The following is a 16,026-nucleotide window of genomic DNA, read 5'->3' on the forward strand; positions in this document are numbered from 1 at the left end:
TATGAAACCAGCAACTCATGAAGGTAAACCAGTCCCAGCTGCACAGGTTCCAGATATCTGTCCGAGGCCTTCATTGCAACATGTGGCAAGACATGGATTCAACTCAAATCAATGCCCTGTATTGAATGTTTACATTAATGCAACTATCACCTGGCAAGAGAATGAAAAGCCAGGGCCTGAGACATATGTGTTGTGGCAGGGGCTTGGCATCACTAGAAAGATTTCTTAAGGAGATCACACAAGCTGCTTGCATGAATTGGAGGAGTGAAGACAGCAAATGTGGTATCTAATAGTGGATGAATCCCCCAATGCCAAGTGGTGGTTTGAGAGTAAGCAAACAGTCACAGAATGGTGGTACTATATTGTCATGCAGACCTGAAATAATCAGCATTGAGCCCAGAACTTTCATGTGAGTAGGTCGTGTTCCTGGAGCTGTGTGAGGAGCTAACTCCAGTCCTTGGATTTGAGGATGAGAAAGCCAATACCGATCCAGAAGCAATTTCCCTTTAGAACCTGGTCACCCTGACTGGTGACAGATCTGTGGGCAATTAGTGTGATGCTGGCAAGTCAGCTATCAGTTCTGTAATGGTGGATGTTTACTAGGCGATTATTGCTGTGCTATGAAGGTGGGCAATGTCCCTGAAATAATGTCAGACTTTCAGTAAATTATTATTTTTTTATTCATTTATTTCATATTAATTAACAGGGGGTGGTAGAATAGGGAATCATAATTATTGTATTGAGCTGATCCTATGCCATTTGTATTCATTTTAAATCTAAGACTTTAGTTAAAAATGTGTATTTCAATGTGAATGTTTTCAGTGTTATTCTTTGGAGCACACAAAGCAAAGGACTGTTGTCCAAACTTGTTAGTGAAAGTTTTTAACACAGATGGTCCATCTGCCAAAAACTAAAGTGCAAATGCAAGAAAGCAGAACAAGTTGAGGAACTAGCCAGAGATCCTCCCACTTCCTGTCTCTCCCCTCCCCGCCCACGCATTTCTACTACTCTGCACAAACCTAATTGGGTGGGGAGAAGTCCCACTCAAATACACAGAATTAACACTGAGGCAGGAAGGAATTGAGACAATAAGCGATGGGGTAAGGAGAGTGGGAGGGGGCGGGACAGGGCATGGCCAGGAAAAATGAAAGAGGAGACAATTTAGCAGGGCAGGAGGCTGGAGCCCTAAATTAGGGCAAAGCAAGAGCTGCTTGGAGGCGAGCCAGATCCTGACAAAAGGGGACTCATGATAAACCCACAGCCTGGAGTTGACAGGAGCTAAGACCACGTAACAGATACAGCATCCTGAACTCATACCACACACCATTAGCAGATAAAAGCACACAGACAGCTTGGACTGACCCAAAGAGGGGAGAGAATTGCACTAGTTTGGCACAGAGAGTGTATGTGTGTCTAGCCAGGTATGGGGGTCAGGGACTGTTTTGCTGTATGCTGTGCCAGGGGCAAGGGAGTGTGTATAACCACTCCTAGATATCCTGATCTGCGTCTTATCCTGGCTTTCCCTGGGTTAGATAAAAGTGGGGTGCTATTGTTAAGTGTGGTGCTTGTTAACTCTGACCCGCTTAGGAGGAAGGGTTGATATTTCTGCACAGGTGTATGGTTGGGACCTGTTTCCCCAACCCTGGGAACCCTCCACCTGACAGGTGCAATTCCAAAGCTATTCTAACCCTAAACAAAACAACCAACACTCAACAAACCTCAAAAACACAAATGGAAACAAAGTGCAAAAACCAGGAAATTAAAGTGTAATGTCAAACTTAATGGAATTACATGTTGTCACATGCCTGTTCTCTTTCCCCTGTGAAGGTAAGGCACAATTGACCATGTGCACCTCCATTATACATGAAATGGCTCAACCCCCTCCACCTGCCCCAAGTTCTTCATCCATTGCAGCACATGGCAGTGACTTGCTGTGACTGGCCCTGGGTTCAGAGGAATCCAGGATTTGAGACAAGCATACCAAAGAGTCTCCCAGACATGCCCTTCTGACTCTTTCTTTCATTTCCCAGTCTTTTCACCTCATCTCCCAATAATGTTGTCGAGAATCTGCCACCATTTTTTTCTTTCCACTCCAACATCTTCTCTTTTGCATCCTGTTTTTTCAGGTCCAGTTCAAAAAGCTTGTTCAACCCAGTGCTCAAGTTGTGCTAGAATGCCCTGAAATGCCGTTCTGGCACTTTTTTGCAGACTCAAAGTATTCCAGTACTTCTGGTCCTGGGCCAGGTGTGTCCTTTCTGTCCCTGTCTGCAGAACAGCCTCTGAGTCAGCAGTTTCTAATGCCAGGCCCAGGCAGGGAGCCCTTGGTAGCAGGAGAGCATAGAGGGAGCCAGGGATACTGCCGCTAGGACTAGACAGAGGAGCATGGGGACTAGAGTCACGAGGAACATAGGACAAAGCTGGAGCTGGATCTTGGTGATGTCAGGAACCAGGTAGTGGAGCCACGCAAACAATGGATCTCTTCATGGGAGCAGGAACCAGGAACAGGTAGTGGGAGGTGAGGATGGGAGGGACTCTCCAGGGAATCAATGCCTGCTCTCTTTTGCTCCCTCCCAGGGCTTCCCAAAGCCTTGCTTTCCAGTATTTCTTTTTCAGGGCCGCCCACTGCCCCATGTTCTGGAACTTAGGACTCGGACACTGCTTTAACCAGCTGACAAATTCCTTTTGCGCATCCTGCAGCAGGTCATTCTGGCTCTTTTTCTGCTGTTGCAAAGATTCAGCAGCCTTTGTCTCACCATGAGGGGCCTCCTCAGAGAAAGTCTGTCCTTCCCTGGTTTGACAGACCTGGAAAGAAAGACAATGATACGTTATTTTTATTTTATTTTATTTTTATTTATTTATTTATTTGTGGTTTTTGTTCTAAGAAACAAGTGTCTACCCCTTCACTCTAAGTTACAGTAAAGCAGAAACTATAACTACTATCTGCCCTTCCATTCCATTTCATCCTTATGCTTTTCTGTTTGCTGGCTGCTGTGTGCCAGGTTTCCTGTTTCTGAGCAAGGCAATGGTAAGTGACTCCTGTACGTTATATAGCACAATTAATCTGACAAGGGCTTTTGGGGAGTGGGGGTGCTATGTAGGGAAAGATAGCAAAACAAACCACTGGTAGCAATGTGTTTTACATTATTTCAGGTTGTGGTGTGGCGATGCTCCCCACGGGTACCCAGAGTTGTGAAGCATCTCACTACCCCCTGCCCTTCGCATGAGAAAGCCTTATCCGTGCCTGCCATAGGTCATCTCCCCAACTCCACCAACAACGGGTAACACAAGCACTCCCCCCAGGTCTATGCAGGCTCTGCTTTCTCACTACAGGGTGGCAATAGGCACTCTCCAACCCTCAAGCCCTCTGAGTACCTTCCTGGAGTGTCTAGTCCTTGTTCCACTGGACACTCACAGTAGTCATAGATTTGCTGCTTCCAAAGAGACTGTAAATCCCAGCTTTCCCAGTTCCCTTCAGATCATTGCACTTAGATATGCTTATAGCAAAAACAACTAAAAGTTTATTTAACAATGTACAGAGATTCAAGTGGAAACAAATAGTTACATATAAAGTAAAATAATAAGACACATTCTAGAACCAAGATTTACTTAACTTGATGTTTTCATGTCTTATAGACTAAGTCCTTCTAGCATTTTACAGCCAGGCTTGGCTGTGACTGTCCTTTCATAAGAAAGACACAGTTAGCTTTCATCCTGGGGGAAGGATCCAAGGTGTACCTCTACACCCCTACATATACCCTGACAATCCATTGTCTTTACTCATAAACAGGATCCCCTTCTGTTGTTTATTTCTTTCTGTAAATGTCTTCTCTTGAAAATTTTGCAATCTCTTGATTAGCATGTGGCTCACTATGCAAACCAGCATCCATTGTCAGACATGTAATGCCAATACACCCATGAGCAGACATAGATAAAAGCATCTGTTACCTCCTGCTTGAAAGGAACTTGTTTGAGACATGTCACATATTGGTTACTTGCCTTAAGATCATAATTTTCAGCACAGAAACATAACTCTTTAAGTAGTATGCATACATACATTTTGCAAAAAGAAAAGTGATTATGATGACCAGCAGGCTACTGGCTCTCAATAGAGAACTCACTTATCATCCTTCAGTGAATTATTAGGCATATATCTGATTTAGGGGATCCCTGTAAAACCCTTTTCATTGTTTTACTTGTATGAGAAGAGATAGAGGTACAACAAAAAGAGGTAGTGCTGTTATCTGCTTTTCATTTCCCTGTAGGGTTAGGTTGGGAGTGGGGGCATGCATGGCAGTTTATGTACCTATCCCTTGTATCCTCCTGCAAGATCTCAATGGAACTTCCATGGATGTACTTTGCAATCCTCTTCTGCAGCTTTTCTAGAGATGGCTGCCTTATTTCTTCCTCCATGATCAGACACTTTCCCACACCACTCTGCAATAACTTGGCAGGAACCATTGAAGTAAACCGGATTGTGGCATAGAGGCCTGGGCTGTTCAGAACTCCAGCAGCAGCTGTGGTCTCTGTGCCTTTGTTACCCTCAGGAGTGAGATATCAACTAAATCATCACCAACTGTGTAAAATAGTGCCAATATGTGGTGCCATTGCCCTGTACTCACACCTGTTGTAGGAGCAGCAGTGATCTGTATGCTCTGTATGACTATGCTCTGTATAAACTGTATGCTCAAAAGGTCTGTTACACTTCCCCCTCCCCCATCTTTTGTCTCCTCTCCCTCTTTGAATACCTGTGAAGTGGCTTTCCCCCTCCTCCTCCCTCCTGGAATGCTTGTGGGATGAATGGGCTGGTTGAACAGCTGGAAGATCAGAAGAGCTCCCAGGTAGACAAGGGGTCTGGGACTCTAATTAGGCAGCACTCACACACCCAATGAGTGGACACTGCCCTGGGTGGAGTGTGACCAACCAGACTCGGCCAAGTCATCTCTCGTCGCAGGCCATGAGGAGCAGGTCCTTAAAAGGGGAAGGGGCCATGTGCTCAGGAGTGCACTCACAGGCTTGTACTCCTGTGAAGGCCCTTTGCCCAGACTGCCTGGCCAGTGGTTTGCTGCGTTGCATTCCATTGTACCTTGGGAAGACTTACCTTCATACACTTACCTTGAAGAATCCTGACATCTCCAGTGCTGTGTCTGTCCTGGGAGCGTTAGTATGCGAGTGTGAATGTGACACCCCGACACACACTTGTTTTGAACTTAGCTATCAGTATAATAAACGTGAAGCTTTCTGCCAAACTCTGGTGGGTCATTAGTCCTCCCTAAGTTTACTAGCTGGCCCAATTTGAGGTAACAATACCCATGGAAATATGGGTTGATATTTTATTGTTTCATGCAACAGAAAAATTCTGTCCTCATCTTTTTCCCCTTTGCTCCCTCTCCCTAATGGGGTATTCTGACCATGGCTGGGGCTGGAGAAGGATGGTGTGCAGAGGCATACCAAAGTTGAAGTGTCAATAAGCATGTTTTATTTAAAACTTTTATGGGAATAAGTCTGAAACTTAACTTTCTGTTTTCATTATGACGATACATGTCTGTTTTATCTGTTGCTGCTGCCTTCGCATCCTTGATGGGAGCCCCCTCCTGTGGAATGCCTGACCCTGATAAGAAGGAGAAAGAAGTGCATCAGAAGGTGAATATGGCAGACAGAATGCAGAAGGAAAGAGCGGACAGGAGAAAGGCCCAGGAGTCCCAGCAGGAAGAGGAGAGGGAGATGCACCAGGACATAATGGAACTTCTCAGACAGTGAACACAAATGCTGCAGATTCTTGTTGACCTACAGGTCCAACAACCACAGCCTCACCAGCCTCTGCAGTCACTGGAGTACACCAGTTTAGCAGGTCCCGATACCCCTCAACATTCCACGTCTCATCATGGACTGTACCCCTACCCCTACCGCCCTATGCTAAGGGACAGACAGAATAACCACAGCTTCATATACGTTGACCTGGGAGACCCACAGCTGATATATGTGTAGCCAAAATGGACTGAAATAGACAGGAATGTTTCCACCTTTCTAATTTTAAAGTTCTATTCCATTAATTTATTGTAGAAGTTGGTATTGTGTTGTTTTATTTTTAATTGCACTTTTTCTTTGCATTGTTTTTGGTATGCAATACATTTCTTTTCTTTTTTTTACATAAATTCAACTTCATTACGTCACAACATATCCTGCAGAATGCTTAGCACTACTCCATGCACCCATTACTTGTAATCTTACAGGACCACAGAACTCATAGGTTCAGTGCAACATACAGTATAATAATTATAAATGTACAAAAAGAAAAGGAGTACCCGTGGCACCTTAGAGACTAACAAATTTATTAGAGCATAAGCTTTCGTGAGCTACAGCTCACTTCATCGGATGCATTTGGTGGAAAAAGCAGAGGAGAGATTTATATACACACACAGAGAGAACATGAAACAATGGGTTTATCATACACACTGTAAGGAGAGTGATCACTTAAGATAAGCCATCACCAGCAGCAGGGGGGGAAAGGAGGAAAATGTGGTTTTCCTCCTTTCCCCCCCTGCTGCTGGTGATGGCTTATCTTAAGTGATCACTCTCCTTACAGTGTGTATGATAAACCCATTGTTTCATGTTCTCTCTGTGTGTGTATATAAATCTCTCCTCTGCTTTTTCCACCAAATGCATCCGATGAAGTGAGCTGTAGCTCACGAAAGCTTATGCTCTAATAAATTTGTTAGTCTCTAAGGTGCCACGGGTACTCCTTTTCTTTTTGCGAATACAGACTAACACGGCTGCTACTCTGAAACCTATAAATGTACAGTAAGCATCATATAATATATAGGTTCATTAAAAGACTGTGTAATATTCATAAATGTACATGCAGCAATACACAATAACAGTCCCCAAAACCTCAGGGCCAGCTTAAGCGCACTCTGCCATAGCACATTAATGTGGCTGACCATTAAAGTGCTCTTTCAAGGTCTCCCTCAGCCTCATAGCTCCCTGTTGAGCTCTTGTAATGGCCCTTGTGTCTGGCTGTTCCAAGTCAGCAGACAGCTGCTCCACCTCCGCCCTGGAGGCAACCCTTCCCCCTCTGCCTCATAGATATCATGAAGGACACAGCAGGCAGTTATAATCACTGTGATATTTTTCTCACTGCATTCCAGTCTTCTGTGTAAACACTGCCAGAGTCTTTCAGCCTTGAAAAAAGCACATTTGCCTGTCATTCTGTATCTACTGAGCTAGTAGTTGAATCTTTCCTTGGTGCTGGTGAGATGGCCGGTTTATGGCTTCATGATGCAGGGGAGCAAGGGATATGCTGAGGCCTCCAGGATTACTATGGGCAGGGCAATGTTACCAGTGATAATCTGTCTGTCAGGAAAGAATGTTTCAGCTTTTAGCTTTCTGAACTGTCCTGCTTTCCTGAAGATGTGAGCATCATACACCTTCACTGATCAACTCACACTGATGTCAATGAAATGTCCCCAATGATCCACCAACATTTGAATAACCATAAAAAGTAGCCCTTTCTATTGATGTACTCTCTGGTGAGATGGGCTGCTGCCAAAATAAGGATGTGTGTGCCGTACATCACCCCACCACAAAACCGAACACCCTTGCCCGCCCCTTCCCCGCCCCTTTATGAGCCCTGCCCACTGCCTTGCCCCTTCTCCAAGGCTCCGCCCCCACTCACTCCATCCCCCCTCTCTGTCACTTGCTCTCCCCCACCCTCAGTAACTCGCTTATTTTCACCAGGCTGGAGCAGGGAGTTGGGGTGTGGGAGGGGGTGAGGGCGTTGGCTGGGGGTTCAAGCTCTGGGTTGGGCCAGGGATGAGGGGTTTTGGGTTCAGGAGGGAGCTTTAGGCTGGGGGGTGGGGCAGAGGGGTTCAGTGTATGGGAGGGGAGCTCTGGGATTATGCAGGGGGTTGGGGTGTGGGAGGGAGTACAGCCTCTGGCCTGGGCGGGGTGAGGGATCTGGGGTGGGGCCAGAAATGAGGGGTTCTGCATGTGGGAGGGGGATCTGGGCTGGGGCAAGGGGTTGGGGCACAGGAGGGGATTCGGGGTGCAGGCTTTGGGAGGGAGTTTGGGTGCAGGAGGGGGCTCAGGGCTGGGGCAGAGGCCACAGGTGGGGGTTCAGGGTGCAGACCTGGGGCAGAGCAGGGAGGGGTCTGGGGTGGAGTGGGGGTAGCATGTGGTCAGGGCTGTGGGCAGAAAAGGTGGGATAGAGAGCTAGCCTCCCCCAGGGAAACTTCACCCTCCATCCATCACCATTCACATCTCCACTGAAAGTGCAGCTCTCTTTCTGGTTTCCCTGCACTGGAGGGCTGTGGTGAGCTCGGCAAACTGATCCAGGAATATGGCCTTTCGTATCTGCAAGTTCCACAGCCACTGCTTGGCATTCTAAACCTGCATTTATGATGTGATCTTAGCCATCAGGGCTCATTTCTCAGGCCCAGAAGCAGTACTCAGCAATCCACAGCTGCTACATGAATGCCACCAACAACCTTGAAATGGTTTTCATTATTTCTCATTGCAATCTGTCCTCAAATAAATCATCATGTCCCCTGTTAATGCAGTTCTTGCTCTAGCCCTGCAAATACCAAAGGATTGTGCTTCCTGTATTTGCAATGTTCATGACAATAGTGCAGAGCTCTTCAGGCTCCATAGGTGCCAACTCCATGGGTGCTCCAGGGCTGGAGTACCACGGAAAAAAAATAGTGGGTGCTCAGGACCCACCAGCCAACCATTGATCAACTGTTCGGTGGACCCCCATCGATCAGCTCATCCCACCCACCAGCGCCTCCGCCCAGTGGCGCTGGAACAAGAGGGCCCAGGGGGCCAAGGCCCTCCCACTTTTGGAAAGTGGACAGGCCTGGCCTGTCCACTTTCACCAGGGTTACCCTGCCCCCTTCCCCTCCTCTTCCCCCCGAGGTCCCACCCCAGGCCAGGTCAGCAGCTAGTGGAGCTCGGAAGGTGAGCCTGGGCAGTTGTGGGAGCCACATGGAACACAAGCCCCCCCACCCAACCTGGGGTGGAGGGGTGGCCAAAAGCAGCCCCCTGACCATGACCCCGCCCCCTGGGCCCTCCGCCCAGCCCAAGGTAGGTGAAGATGTGGGTCCATAACTCCGCACCTGCTCCCCACAGCTGCCTGCGTGGTGGCTCTTACCCCAACCCAGCTGCAGCCAAGGGGCAGGGCCTTGGAGCCGCAGCCAGGCCATGATAAGAAGCGCATGGGCAGCTGTGGAGAGCCACAGCGGACCCTCCAATTGCCCTGGGTGAGGAGCCTGAGAGTAGCCCCCGGCCAGTATCCCCACCCCCCAGGCCCTCCTCCTAGGCCAAGTGGAGGGTCCACACCGCGGCTCCCCACATCTGCCCACATGGCCCTTACCATGGCCGGGCTGTGGTCAGGGTAAGAGTTGCTGACCAGCCACTCCACTCATATATGTGCAGTTCACTCACCACAAGCCTAAGTACTTCGGTGGCATACCGAGCTCGTTTCCCACCTGCAGCTTCAAATAAAACCTATCTTTGCTCCTTGGGAACCTCAAGAAATGTTATGTCCTCCAAAATGTGGAATGCTGGAATTGATAGAGGAGGCTTAGGCAGACTTGACAACCACCCTCCCACAAAGCCCAAACTGGCTTGCAATTTTTAGGAAAAAGTGGCTTTGATTTTTGACTTTTGACTTCTGTCTGCCTCTTTCACTGCAATTAACCTGACTTTGTCCAGGGAGATTCTGTAGTCTGAAATGTCCCTGTAACAATATAATGAAGTTTCACAAAGTAGCATTTTTATGCTTTGAAATACCAAAAAGAATTGTTCTATGCTCAGGCACTGAGACACTTGAGGTATTAACCTTCAGTGTCTTATCCCCTTCCAGTTCCACTGACCTCAAAAGACTGGACATCTTGACCACATTCCAGTAGAAGCATCAGGCATCACAACACCGCCATGGTGCCTTCCAAAAGGAAGTGTTTTTGAGATGAATTTATGGTTGATATTCTGGACAGAGCCAACAAGCAGGTCCACTATCAAGGAGAGAGGGATTTACAGCAAGTGGAAAGGCAAGATGAGAAGCAAGCAGAAAGGCTCAGGCTAGACGCAAAGCTAGAGGGCAGGATTTCAGTGTGGGAGCAGACACTTGCTTTGCAGTTCCTGGAAGAAAAACAGCGATTAAGGGAGGAAGATAGATCACAGCAGAAAGAACTGTTTGAGCAGCTGCTTTCACTAATGGCTGCAAGACTGCAGTCTCTAGGGTCCTGCAATGCTGGCCCCACAGCCTGAGTCCCCTCCATTGTATAATGTGCAACAGACAAGGACCAGTCTGGACAATTCCATGGCTTGGTGGACCAGGCAATTGAGCCCTATCAGGGAGTGGACAGGCCAAATGTATCTCCTTCAGTCCACCATGCTGAACCTCTTCTCCCCACACCCTGTGATGCCTCTATCCCCTACACCCAGTGACCATTGCACAGCAAATATGTAACAAAGGGAAAGAAGAACCAGGGGAAGGACGGGGGGATACACCACGATAGAGGGTTTTCTTCTTGGAAATTGTCTCACTGCTTGCACTTGTTCACACTTTGTTCACGGTTTTGTTAAAGGTACTGGTGTTTTGATGTGCTAATGACAGTTGGCCTGTCTGTTGGCAATGGTCTAATATTGTACTTTTCTAATAAATGTTCAAAAATACAGGGTTTTATTTTATTAAGAAATTGTAGTACCTTCACTGTTTCACATGATATAATATGTGTTTTGAATAATAACAATAAACACATGGCAAGGGACACGTATGCAAACACTATTTATTTCTCAATAAAAATATCTAAATCCATAGTTCTCTCCCCACAACCCCCACTCCCATTTCATAAGTGGTCATATCATCCATAAGTACAATACATGGCAAATGTGGGAGCACAGAGCATCCCTAATTTTTGTTCCCGAGGTGCATCCAGGTGTAGTAGCTGACCTTTCTGGCTGAGTGTACTGGGTCAGCAGTCCACTACTGTCATGAGTCCATTCAGGGGGAAAAGGCTCCCTGCTGGTTTCAAAAAGATTGTAAAGAGCATAGCAAGCCACACTAATGTGGACAGTGTTGATGACGCTGAAATTCAAATTGATCTGTAGAAAGCACCAGCTGGACTTCAATCTATCAAGTGCACATTCGACCACTATTCTACAGCTGCTGAAAGTGTAATTCAACCTGATTTTTCCAGGGCCTCTCAGATCAGGCTACAGTTTCTCAAGCCAAGGCAAAAGGGGGTACAAAAGGCCCCCAAGTGGAACAGTAACTCCATTTATGACAATGCCATTTGGTGGGAATAATGTCCCAGCCTGTTCTTGCATGTAGATTACCAAGTGGTGGAAAACCAGGGCATCATGAACTTTTCCAGTGCAGCCGATGTTGATCATAAATTGACCTCTGTGGTCCACAAGGGCCTGCATAACAAAGGAATAGTAGCCTTTGCTGTTTATGTGCTCCTTAAAGAGGGCAAACTATTGGCACACCATAAGCGGCCTCAGCATAGTCTGGAAAACCCATACTCTCAAAGCCAGTAGCTACTTCAAGAATATCTTTTATGTCCACCACTTTGTGGTGAACCACCCACCTGATTACCTCAGAAACCTCCACCACCACTTTACCTGTAGGTAACTTTCCAACACCAAGCTCGCTGGCAACAGACCTGTAGCAGTTTGGGTAGCCAGCTTCCAGATGGTTATAGTAACCTGCTTCTGGGCCAGCATGGCCACCCTCAGGCATGTCCCTTAATGCTGGAGGGTCGGGACAAGCTGCTCGCAAAGCTCCAGAAATGTTGCTCTCTTCATACAAAGTTCTGGACCTGCTGTAGGTCCCATCAGTCCGTGCTTGTGCCCCTGCTCCAGAAGTGCTGATCTACATAGGGGGCATCAGTAGCTCTACTGAATATAATGAGCAGCATCACCCAGTGAGAGTCTGCCATATCTGTGTCCTCCTCCTCCATCATTAGCCTTGTCTAGTGTCTTTTGGTGGATCAGAAAATGTTGCTGGAATGTCCACCAGCTTTGCCTATGATGTAGGCATGCCCAGTCATGACCATGAAGGCATATTACACCTATTTCTGACCTGCTTCTTCATATTTCATCATGGGAGGATGGGGGTGGGGGGGAAGTGGGTGATCTCTGCCAAAAGCTAAGAACTAGCTGATTGTCATAGTTATTGTGAGATATTTTTATGGAAACTATGTTAAGAGTTATGTAAAATGTGGAATACTATGTTCCTAAGATGCTGCAGGTGAAGCATGTCACCTGAGGCAGGTGGGGCTCAACTACCTCAGTCAAGAGTGAGAACAATCAACATCATTCCAGCCCTGTGTTTACTGGGCCAGATGCAGGACTGATCATTTATAAAGACAAAAGAACCATAAGAAAAGACTCAGAATAGGGTACCACCAGGGCTGATCTGAAATGAAGTTAATGGAATACCCTGATTATGAAAAGAAACAAAATTTCTGGGACTATATAGGAGAAGAAGAAAAGGTGCAAGATGTTATCCATTATGCATGTGGCACTCTGCCATCAGGAGTGTCTACTGAAAAGTGAAAAGAACAGGAGTACTTGGATCACGGCTATTTAGACTGGAGGAGCACTGAAAGAATTAACAATTAACTGAGAAATGCCTTCTTACGCTGGAAATGAACTTAATAAGCATTGGTTCTAGATTGTATATTTTTCTTTTATCTGAAGCCTGGTATTTCCAATCCTTTTACTTACATCTATTTTGGATCTTTTTCTTAAACTGAGTTAAATAAACATATATTTAGGTTTACTATAGACAGGTCCAAGTGACTTGTACAAAAGAGAGTGTTGAACTGAAGGGAGAGTGGTGAGCTGGGGTACACAGAGACAGCAGACCCTTGTACATTGAGGGTGTCCAGAAGAAAAGGGATTGGGCACTGGAGTGTAACAATGTGGAATGTGCTAATTGCTAGCCTGCTGCAGAGTGCAGAGGAAAAGAGCAGGATTCACACACACAGCCCAGGGAGTGGAGTGCTTATGCTGCCATCGGCCCATTCGGCCAGCCGAGATGGAAGAATTTTCCCATTCAGCTCAGGCAAGGCTCTCTGAGACTTGTAACTAGGTGGTAGTTCTAGTCTGTATTCGCAAAAAGAAAAGGAGTACTTGTGGCACCTTAGAGACTAACAAATTTATTTGAGCATAAGCTTTCGTGAGCTACAGTTCACTTCATTGGATGCATTTGGTGAAGTGAGCTGTAGCTCAGGAAAACTTATGGTCAAATAAATTTGTTAATCTCTAAGGTGCCACAAGTACTCCTTTTCTTTAGGTGATAGTGATTCATCCTGTACATTTCGGTTAACCCCTGAAGTGTCACAGTGCCCAAACGTCCACTAATGTTTTTATAGATACATTTTCGCACTGTGCATGTGTCATTTACAAGAATCTCTCTCTCTCTCTCTGTCGAAAACAATCAAATCTCCTAAAACCAGCAGACACTCAAGAGCGACGGGGGGAGGGGGGAGACGGGGGAGAGCAAGGGGGGGGACACATTATTCATATATTCAGAAGTGACAGAAAAAAACTGTCAAGACAATGGAACACCAGTCAAGAACTGGACTTTGGATTTTGATTTTTTTTATTTTTCAGAATAGCCCGCTCTGATTTAACTTTAGAAATGGCGGGCGGCGGTAACACACAGACTGCAGTGAAAGGAAGATGGTGTGTCATCATCTGATTGGTCCGATTTTGCTGCAGAGCTCTAATTCCTGAAACAAAGGAGCATTAAACCAAAAAAAAAAAAAAAAGTAGCAACAGCCATTGTGAAGGTCAACAAAGATTGTTACGCTGGTAGAAATTTATCTTCCTTTTGTGCGTATATATATGTTTACTCCAAGAAATCTCCCACGGCACTTTATCAATCGATTTGAGCATAGAGTATATGCAGTTAAGACAAGTCTTTTGCTAAAGCTAGGGCAAGTCATAATCTCAAATAGCAACACGAATAAAACAGACATCATTTAAAAAAAAAAAGAGGAGTACTTGTGGCACCTTAGAGACTAACAAATTTATTTGAGCATAAGCTTTCGTGAGCTACAGTTCACTTCATCAGATGCATTTGGTGGAAAATGCACCACCAAATGCATCCGATGAAGTGAGCTGTAGCTCACGAAAGCTTATGCTCAAATAAATTTGTTAGTCTCTAAGGTGCCACAAGTCCTCCTTTTCTTTTTGCGAATACAGACGGCTAATAATAACATGGCTGCTACTCTGAAATCTGTCATTTTAGAAAAGTGTATTTTACAGACTATAGCTAATTGTTCTACTAGAGGAAGCACAAAAATATGCTGGGAATTTCAAGTGACCACGCTGTAAAATTGTGTTCTTAGGAGAACAACCGGAAATGGGAAGGGGTATGGGGGGTGTAACAGAAAATGTGTCTTGAAAGCCGTTCTTGTTACGAGTAATATATTTAACGCAGCCCCCAAGACTAAGGGGATATGTGAGTTTCCATTGAAATTATAACGCTAGACTTGATACTGATTTTCGAACTACTAAATGGGGCATTGTTTTCTCTGAAATCTATTTTTGAGTTTATTTCGTGCTTTGGGAAATCTCAACCCAGCTGCTTACAGAATGGAGGCGAGGGAGGGAATTGCGCCAAAAATGACCATCTTTACCTCAGGTCAGACTTCGGGGGATACGGGTAGCGTCATGGAGCGCGACCGTGATTATTTTGTATTTTCACATCTGATGGTCGTAGGTAAAGAGTTGGGGAAAAGATCTGGCAAAGTACCACAGCAACGTGCAGCCTGAGGGATAACATCCTGGATCACCGTGGGGGCATGAAGCGTATCTAGCAACAGATCAGCGATGGTTTTCTTGGACCTATGCTGAAGTTGAACTCGCCAAGCAAAAGACTGATGGACGTGGATTTGGGCTGTGCTCTGAAAGGACAGGACGATATTTCATACGGATTCGATGGTCAAATCCACATTATGAATAACATATTTGCAACACAAATGCTCTTTCCGGAATCACTCAAACATACCAGAAGAGCTGACACTCTCTCTATTTTTAACCTATAAACTATTTTGTAAAAGCCACAGAGTACACTGAAATTTAGAAGGAATCACCTAATATGAAAAAGCTGCCAATAACTACAATATTAGGCAAAACATTTAGATTTTACTTTTGTCTCATTCACACAGCGTGGCTTCAGATAAAAAATAAGCAATGTTTTTGTTTGGTTTTAACAGAATATGAAATACCAGTTATGTTTTACAATTCATATACTTTTCATGAAGTCAGGGCCAGGGATGTATTTCTTATAAAATATACACATATTGTCTTACAAAAGTTGCAACACTTTGTTTCTAAGTGCTAAATTCGAAAGAAATTAAAAGCTGAAGAAGAGTGTCATCTAACATCGTTAATTATATTCTGTAGATACAGAACTGGTCAGGTAGAAAACCAGTAACCAAAAGGTATTTTTAAGGTGGGTTCTAAGATATACCAGTCATTTTTGCTCTGGGTGAAAGATATTATTCATTGCGGCTCAGCGTACGTATGGGAATCGGGGAAAGTGAAAAATTCACGCTTTGAAAATCAATCATGATTTCAAGAGGGGGTCTGAAGAGGGATAGATACTGCAAACAGCAAGTCATTATTAGTACAGTCATTTTGTGCTTCTAACTCTTGGCTTTGTGGGGTTGAGTTAGTTAGCTGAAATGTGGAAAGTTAAAAAAAAATCCTGTATATGTTAGGTTTTTATTTATGATTATTTTACTTACTAACAGAGTTTTTCCACTGAAAATGTGAGTGGCCGTCAAAGTAACCCGCAAGTTTTAACTGATTGTTCCTTACATCATGTCAAAAAATATTAACCATCTTTGTGACGCAACTTAAACCAAATTAAACATTTATTAATTAAAAAGGTCGTTTAGTGCTAGGCATTTCTTTCTGTAAACGAAACATGTAACTAAATTGTCTACTCCTTACTAGACCGCTATCTTATTGGTACTCTTACTGTTTGTATAATCCATTGAAATATTA

General features: G+C 45.2%; 1 protein-coding gene and 1 long non-coding RNA gene across 2 annotated transcripts in view; one reads left to right on the forward strand and one right to left on the reverse strand.

Moving 5' to 3' along the window:
- Positions 1-16,026, reverse strand: part of LOC119841100 (histone H2A.J) — a 168,608-nt gene that overhangs the window by 106,889 nt on the left and 45,693 nt on the right. The gene's annotated exons all lie outside the window — the stretch shown is intronic.
- LOC122455581 lies at positions 2,726-6,329 on the forward strand. The gene is made up of 3 exons (XR_006273884.1): positions 2,726-3,940; positions 5,638-5,640; positions 6,317-6,329. It is a non-coding gene; the product is annotated as an uncharacterized LOC122455581 (long non-coding RNA).

Source organism: Dermochelys coriacea, chromosome 1 (assembly GCF_009764565.3).
Source record: "Dermochelys coriacea isolate rDerCor1 chromosome 1, rDerCor1.pri.v4, whole genome shotgun sequence".
Taxonomy (NCBI): domain Eukaryota; kingdom Metazoa; phylum Chordata; order Testudines; family Dermochelyidae; genus Dermochelys; species Dermochelys coriacea.